We start from the raw sequence: 9118 nt of genomic DNA, 5'->3' as shown, positions 1-9118 counted from the left end.
TTTTTTCATTACACTCTTGTCAACAGTGGTTGTAGTTGAACATATCACAGTGTGGGAGCGATATCTCTGCTGCATATATTTGCTAATTTATGAACTTTCTGTGGGTAGTGCCGCTGAATCATAAACACACAAATGTGTTGAAGGTGAGGAAATCCCAACACTGGAGCTCCGGGGGAGCAAGACGGGAGCGTGGGAAAGAGAGGTGAGGAGAAAAAGAATAATTATGCAGAGACTGTGTGGCGAACAGAACCCACAGCTCGTGGTCAGTAGGGAGCACACCTGCGAGAGGTGTGGAGCTAACGTCGCAGAGGACACTAATGGTAAACGTCCGACTGAGAGGAAAAGTTAGAGAAACAAGCAGTATGAGGGGAAAAAGAAAACAATTTCACCCATCCCAAGAGCCTTTTTAGTCTAAATACATACATAAAGAACTAAATAAAAACACACATGGACCTGGGCACACAAAACATGCACACCGCAATTTGATCTCAGGTTGAGTGGTCAACTGTTTCCCACTGGAAACATCTGTTTATACAATCTGACTGACTGAGTGTCATTCTGGTTTGAGTGGTGAGGTGGAGCAAGAGTCACTCCAGAAGCAGAGACGGGGGTAATTCTTCAGCTGTGCCTCTGTGGATGAAGGCGGAGGTCAACAATCCCTCATCTTTTCATGTTGACCATAACAGCCCTCGCATGGCGAGCCATCGCCACGAGGGATAAGAGGGTGATGGAAAACATGGACCAAGTGACACATCACAGCGGTTTCAAAGTGGGTGGCCAACCGGACCGCCACAGACGGGGAGGGAGGGTTTCACTGGATAGTCATCTTATGAAAAGATAGTTTTGTCCACAAAAGAGAAATTCTTTGTTTTTGGTCTGATGCAGTCTGTATGGCATCTCCGAGCAGTTAAATGTCAGCTTGTGCTCCTTTGAGCTGAGGAACAGAAACAAAACAGAAATAACATGAATCACAATGGCACAGTGCTCTGAAAGAGCGATAACACCAGGGCAACAATCACTACTGTTTGTTGTGAAACCAAAACTGGTTTCACAAGTTGCTGCTGCATGACCCTAAAAACAGTACTCGGGGGGGCATGGCTCTACGGATGGCAATGGTAGTGTGTTTGTCCTTGTCTTGCATTGCCAGACCTTCCTCCATAGTGCTGCTAAGGAGGGTCTGACTAGTCCACACAGCATTTCAAGATAGGAGAAAAACATGCTCTGGTTTATTGCCATTTATTTAAACCAATCACAATCGGCAAAATAAGGAAGGAACTTGTTTTGGTGGAACATGTCTACGTTCAAAAGTTGTTTTAGTCGTGCAGTAGAAAATTCAGATTTGACAGATAGTCCAGCTACCTGTCTGGATTTAGCCTGCAGAGATCTGAGGACCAGGTAACCATAGTCCTCAGAAATCCACCGCTGTTTACAATTCCAACACAAATCCCGAAAGTTGAACGTCATGGATGTAGACTAGTTTGTCCAGACTGAAATATGTCACCAACTACTGGATTTATGAGCATGACATGTGTCACATACATTAAAGTTCCCATAAGGATGAATTGGGATATGTTTTTAATTTGTTTAGTCCCATCACCATCAAGTCAAGATCTTAATTTGGAACAAGTTACCCATTGACATTTACACTATTCTTTTTATTGTATGTTATGCTGTTTTGTTCATGGTTCTTGATTTAAAGAACTTTGCATCCCTTCTTGTTGCTGTGAAGTACTATTTAAATTCATGTTGATTGACTGATTCATTCAGTCATTCATTCAGTGAATTTACCCATTACGTTTTTGTTCTGAACTTTTATTCCCATCAGCTTTAGCTGTATTTTAGTTCATTGCCAATAAGCTAATGCTAGCATGCTAACACACCAAGTAAGATTGTGAACATAGTAAGCATTATACCTGCCAAACATCAGCATGTTAGCATGCTGACAGTGCAGTCTTACAGAGCTGCTGGCTGTAGACTCTAAGTCTTGTTAAAAACGTATGTACCTTGTAGGCAAACCACTGACTACAAATCCTCCTTCCTTGGTCTGGGATTGCTCGTCAAATTCTGGCACATTGTCACGGCCTACTGTGTCTGATACCAACGCAAAAGTTACACACATGCATGCGCGAACGGACTGTGTGATTTTATTCTCTGCTCAGGACGCAATTAATGTTTTGAATATCAAGTACAGCTCCTTTAAAAGAAATAGTTTGAGAAATATTGAAATATGGGGCCACATTCTTCACACCTATTTCCTCTGACTGTTGATGGACTGGGGAGCCTCAGGCGATTCTCTGGTTCCCACTGTTAGAGAGGGCCGTCAGGCCTAACACTGTCTCCATTATGCCTAATCATTTCCAGCCCCACCTTAGCCCTGCAAACAGCCCCGGGGACCATAAACACAGGGGGTCGCAGGAGAAAAGTCCTTCCACTTCAAATCCTCGTGCCTTTGTTTGCCAGGCCAGACTCAGGAAATCAGTCATTCTGGTGAGCTGGGTGGATAGTCTTCTCTGCAAGGCTAAAAGTATTGTTCTCACTGTCTTTTGTGCTTGGGATGAGGGCAGTTTAATCCTAACTTCCCCTGCAAACTGAGACTTTGCTGGCTGCTTTATCCAAATGCCCCTGGGGGGCTGAGCTATTGCTGTTGTGGGCACTCTAAGCTTAACCTGATACCCTGTTCAAAATCAAAAGTAAGCACCGCTGAGGAACGTTGGCACCGGACTCTCTCGAGTTTCGAATAATAAAAGTATCAAGTGATATCATCCTCGCTCGCAGGCGCTTGCCAACTCAACGGTAACAGCATGTGTAGGAGGCGAGGGGATGAGAGTTAGAGACAAATGAGGGGAGAAGCCGAGTGAAAAGAAGACAGCAAGGACAAAACCAAGAAATGGGAAGTTGAGAAATGAAGAAGTGTGTTGCTATTGTCAGACTGGTTTTGGGGGAGTAAAGTGAGATGAGTAAGTGCTTTCACTTGGAGACAAAGAGATGAGTGTTGAACAGTCCCGCTTTTCTAAAACTCACAAAAACCTGTAAAACACTGGACACTACTTTGGTATCCTGCAGACACAACCGGAAAAATCTGTCTGATTTAGAGCTGATATGGCAGGATATAAAAACTGTCATGTCTCATATTTCTAAAGTAAATGGGCCTTGGATGACAGCTGAGAGTATCTATCTATAAATTGCAGGAACGTCTGTCTGCCTGTCTGGCTGTGTGTGTGTGTGTGTGTGTGTGTGTGTGTGTGTGTGTCAGACAGGTTGTTGACAGGTGACTTGTTATGGGCATGATTAAGTGCAGTGCCAAGTATGACGTTGTTTGGATTAGAAATGCAAAAGATATTGTTAAATATACACTTAGAAATTTCCATTGCACTCCATTATAGACAGAATACCAGCTGAGATCAGTTGCATTGTTTTTTTTATCCAGGGCAGCAGTTTTCTGATTACATGCTTGCATAATTGCAAAATGGTTCTACAATGTTTTCCTAGTTAGTTTTTTTAAATTATAACAGATTAGTAAACAGTATGCGCCTTTGGAACATTGGATGAATGGTTGCTAATAATGGGCATTGTAGATATTACATTAAAGCAACGTGAGAAAATCTCAGAGCTAAACCTGGCATACAGAGCACTTTTCATCAGACTCACCCTGGGTCAGGTTAATAAAGTCTACAGCTAACTAATTACATTACTGTCGCCAAAATGCCTCTGCAACTCAAATCCTACTTCACCATTAACTGGCAAGCCACTAAACCTGTATGGAAATGAACACTTCTGCTGAAATGGTAAATTTGTCAACGATTTGACGAATTTGTCAATTTGTCTCTCTCTCTCTCTCTCTCTCTCTCTCGATTACAAGCAGCAATACTACAGGCAAAGCAATTGGCCCGATCCAAACAGACACATTTTCAACAGGCACTGCACTAGTTTAGAAACAAAAGCATGAGTTTTTTCTTATCAAGCTTCCTGATAGGAAATAAGAGTGTGTTTGAACTTAATTCAAAAGATAAAAAACTCAGCGTTCCCATTGATGTGTCCAATACAGAGTGAAGACACAAGAGGTATAGTCAAAAACATGTGTGAGATAACAGGAAGTGGACAGCTGACATGAAGTCTCCCTATTTCAGGAGCAAAGTGACAAATGATAATTCAGTTTATTATCTTAGTGCGGGGCTTTCCACTTTGAAATGGCCTTCACAGGTGGTCCCTGCTCATTATCTCTCACCCTGTTGTTTTCCTCCATATTGGAAAAACACCATCACCCCCGCAACACCCCCAACTTCCTTCTTCATCCAGATAAATATACCAGACAGATTTCAAGGAGTCACCGTGCCAGACAATGAAAATACAGCACGAACTTGAAGCTGTTGGAAGAAGCTGTTTCCTCTTCAGCTGACTGAAGGTTACAGTCACAGTAGTACACATCATTTAAAACAGGGGTCTCAAGATGATTCACAGGGTAGTGAAAATATACTTACATACATAAAATATATATATATATGCATATCAATTACCAGTTTAGTAGAAACTCCTCTCAGTAGAATCCAATGCAATTCAACAGCACTGTAAATTAAAGCCTCTGAACTAGCCCAAAATTAAACAAAACCCTCCCAAAAACTATTTATTTTATTAAAACATTTGTGAAGGCATGATTCAATGCAAGGTTAATAGGGAGGTAAAGGGAGGTGCAAGGTATTAGACTGCATAATTTTAGTTAGGTGTAATAAACTGGCAACTGAGTGTAGAATAGAATAGAAAATTGGCTTTTTTTTCAGACTTTGCTCTGAACTTATTTTTTACTAATTTTGCCTCCATATCACCTTAAAATGTATCCAAATAAATTACTCTGAGAAAGAAATATGACTCTAATCAAATTAAAGTTGATTCCGATACTGATTTTGAAACCTCATTAATTCTCTTTGTTCTCAACGTTTAATATTAAGGAACAACCAATGGAAAAGTTCAGAAAAATACATCAAAAGGTCACCGAATCATCAAGACTGTACGGATGTGGGTTGATCAGATTTGATTGAAAGTGGCCTGGCAGCAAAAACAAAAACAACCCCACAACTAACAACAAAAAGTGAAAGGACAGCGGAGAAAAACACAAATAAAGAAACCCGTCGTGAAATAACCAAAACAACTTTAGATGACTTTGTCTTGATGTAATAAGCAATTGCTCACAGCAAGAAGCTGACTTTAAAGCAGTGATGTTAGATAACACCTGCCCAGAACAATAGGGGCCATGGGAACAACTTGTATTTGCCCGAGTAACAGACAGGTGGCCAGGAACCCCAATAATATAACAAGAAAAGCAGGAAACCATGCTTCTGTTTGTTTTGTTAGTATGCACAACTCCAAAGGGTCTTACATCAGGAAAGAGCTCTACACCGCAGGCACAAGTCATTGAAATTAAATGATGGGCAAATACACCTCAAACAAAAACCACAACACCAACCTTTTGTGTGGACGCAGAGACAAATTTGTCAGTTCAATCCAAATGATCCAAATCTTTCAACTCCTCAAAACCTGTAGAGAGAGCAGGAACAATGCAACAATGAGTCCAAATCACAAAACCATACCGTCTCCAGAGAGCAACACTTAGGTCATATCTGGCTCCACAACTTAAATGAGCATCTTTTTCTCTTCTTGCTCGTTGGTATATTCCATCTAAACCTGAGACAGACAAGCAAATGCACCTGGAGAAAACTTGTAAACCGTTTCACATGTTCATAAAAATGAGACACTGATGTCTGCATCCCTCATTTGACCTCACATGGGTTCCTGTGGGAAAGTTGCATGCTGTTTAGCACAACAAAGCAAAATACATTGCGTGTATTAAATAATCCAGCAAAATCAGTAAGAGGGATAAACCATAAGTCTAGCCTTAACCCCATAAATCAAAAGTCCTGTGTGAAATGGATTTTGAAATAAGACATCCCATTTTCCTGCATCCTAATTTTAACTCTGTAATCAACACAGATATTAAAACATGACTCAAACTAGCAACCGACTGCTTTCTGTACAACACTGATCGATTAAGCGGTTTGCTTCTTTTTTTTTCAACTTTTGCAAACTCAAAAGTTAGGGTAACGTTACTATTGTGGTCCACACTGACCAGCATAAAAAACCCTCAGCCCAGCACCAAACTGCAGGTGACCAAAGTTAGTAACCAATTGATGAACATAGCGGAGCATTTAACAACCAAACAGTCAGACATTTCCCTAAGGAGTTGGTGGAGACCATAAACAGAGCTAAAAGGAGAGTGAATGTTGGACTTATATTCTTCAGGTGGCCAGAAACACGACTCCAAATGAATGATACTGTTTCATTCTATCTACTGGATGTTTAAAGGAACACACCGATATACTGGTACTTTTAGCTTATTCACTGAATCCCTCAGAGTTTTACAAGTCAATACATACCCTTCTCATCTCAGTGAGTACTGTAACTCTGTCTGACCCCCCAAGCATTAGCTTAGCCTAGATCCTAAAGATCCTGCAGGTAACTGGTTCTAGCTACTGCTGCCAATAAGGGACAAAATAACGCCAACATTTTTATTTACGTGTGATTTGTATAGTCACAGGGTGTACATGAGACACAGCCATCTTCTAAACATATACTAAATGGGAACTATATTCTCAGAAAGACAAAGCACTGGTGCTTCTGCTCCTTGGGCGGAGTGATTTGCTAAGCTAAAGTCCCGATAAGTCGGCGTGTTCCTTTAATAGACTATTTGCTAATAAACTATTAATAAACTATTTGCTTACTAGTTCACCACAACAACTTTATAAGGTGATAATATGCCACTGTTGTGTTTACATCTTGGCTTCCAGTGGCCAAAAAAAGCATGATGCTTTAAACTTGTATTTCATAAAAGTATCATGATTTCTTCTAAAACGTTTATGGAGGCAATCTCTTTTCAGGCAAGGCAATAAACCCTTAACTAATAAGCTTTAGAGTAAGTAGGAGCAAGACTACAAATGATATGACTTAATCCCAATATCGATGTAACCATGACGCAAGAAAGCAATCTGTCCTTTAGAACTAACTAAGGAAAACTCAATGGGAGCACTGACAACTCATCAAACATCTTCCTGGTGTCAGCAGCAGATTGAGGTTCCTCTGCCCTCCACATACTAATGGCACACATATGTCAAGCTGTAGATAATTAACTAATGGACAACTACCACAAATGGACAAACCTTTTTGTCGACACTGTTGAGGCTTTTTAATGGATACTGTCCAGAGAGCGAGAGAGAGCAGCACTCAGCTTGGGTCAATAGTCGAACTTCAATAGTCACAACATTATCAGGATTGCAGAGCTTTCCACTTCCCTACAGTGGGATGAATGGAGCAGATTAGATGATGATGATAACTGGTGGCTGTTCTTCAAACATAGATAGGTATATCTTCAAAAGAAGCTTAAGGAGGTTTGTGAAGGACATTGTTTCTGTGACAATGCCCTGAAACGCCCTGAAATCTTATTTCCAAGATGGTTAAATTCCCAGATTTGTAAACTCTGTGTTAAACAAATCCCTGATAGTATTCTTCCTTCACGATAGATAAGATGGTCTCAACAAAAAAAAAGGAAATGGTAACGTATTCAAACACATGCTAACTCAGTCACAAAGTGGTTAAAATTACTGGACCAACTTAAACGCTCCAAAATGTAGATACACTAGGGCTGTGGCGGTATGGATTTTTTTCTTACCGCAGTAGGGTATCGTTTGTTTTTTCCCCCGATACCGGTGCTAAAGTGATACTTTTAATACGGTGCCTGAACCAATACTTACAACTAAGTATCTTAAAGCCATAGTGTGTAGTTTCTGTCGCCCCCCATGAGGAATTCAAAGTAATGACAACTACCGGCACATCCACATGATACAAGCCTTCCATTCCCACACAACTACACACTCCTCACATGGGTCTGTGTGCCTGAAACATCCCCAATTCAAACACTGACATCATACTGAAACTGACCTGCCCTATAGAAGCAGGTGGGGACAAAAAAAAAGGCCTTGAGCTTGAAAAACACCAACTTTTTATGTTAGGCGATCCCTTGAAATGGAAATATTACATAACCAAATAAGGTATAATCAACATTGGCATCAGGTTTATGAACAGTGGAAAAACAAGCAGTGATTTTGCCACAATAACTATGGAATAAGCTTGAAATAATACACAGATATTCCCACAGAGGCTTCACTGGAATCACCACACTAATAAACAGCATACCAACTGTACGGCAGGCCTCTTAATCATTGAATTATAATTGTATTCTTTTGTATTTTTTATTCATTCAGCTGGGAAGATAAAGAATCCTAAAACCGACACATTTGCTGTGATTTGGTGTGATTGTTAGCAATTCATTTTGTATTAGTTATATCTCATCACAAACAGTTTAAACACCTGACTCTCCCTTTTTTCTCTCACGCTCAAATCTGAGAAGAAAAAGGGGTGAAAACAGGAACCTCCAACATCCATGAAATTCATGAAGATAAGGGCAGGAGCAACATTGCTGTAACTTGTGAAAAAAGAAAAATATAATAATTGTGCAGAATGCTTTGTCCTTAGGAGAACCTCAGCAGTGTAAATTCTTGTCGGGCATTTTCCAAATAAAAAAGTGTTTACTTTCCCAAAGTGTTACTGCAATACTGGCCTTTGAAAGTGATGCTGAAAACGCCCCAACATGCACTTAATTTAGGAATACCTCTTGGTCAAGGCACTGTTTTTTGGAGCTGCTGGACTCTTTTACAGCTGGGGGAGGGCCATTACATGGGGACTGGGGGAGGGGGGGATGTCTGTAGGTATGTTCACTGCAGCCATGCCCACCACAAAAGGGTCTTTCTTATAGTTTTAAGAGCTCTGGGAATAGGAGAGCTATATGGAAGGGAAGTATGTGGGTTGTTAACATTTAAAGAAACATTTGAGGGTTAGATGAGAATATCGATACCACTCTCATCTCTGTCTGTGGAATATGAAGCAATATATAGGGGGCTGATGTGCCACATTATTTCTTTATTTCCCGGAGCAGTGACTTCCTGGCTTTGCTGCTGGTTCCACATCATGTTTAGCTTTGGAAGATATTACGTGTTAATTAGTGAGCTTTAGAGGT

The 9118-nt window shown here is 40.6% G+C and overlaps 1 protein-coding gene across 3 annotated transcripts in view; it reads right to left on the bottom strand.

Moving 5' to 3' along the window:
- The window catches only part of lhfpl2a (LHFPL tetraspan subfamily member 2a), a 41417-nt gene that overhangs the window by 18891 nt on the left and 13408 nt on the right, over positions 1-9118 (bottom strand). For 2 of the 3 annotated variants that reach the window (XM_034896248.1, XM_034896247.1), the window contains exon 2: positions 5459-5529. The exons of the other annotated variant lie outside the window; for it this stretch is intronic. The gene's annotated coding sequence lies outside the window, so the exon portion shown is untranslated. The remainder of the gene's footprint in view (positions 1-5458; positions 5530-9118) is intronic. 3 annotated transcript variants of the gene reach the window in all.

Source organism: Etheostoma cragini, chromosome 16 (assembly GCF_013103735.1).
Source record: "Etheostoma cragini isolate CJK2018 chromosome 16, CSU_Ecrag_1.0, whole genome shotgun sequence".
Taxonomy (NCBI): Eukaryota; Metazoa; Chordata; class Actinopteri; order Perciformes; family Percidae; genus Etheostoma; species Etheostoma cragini.
This window is presented reverse-complemented; position numbering and strand designations above follow the sequence as displayed.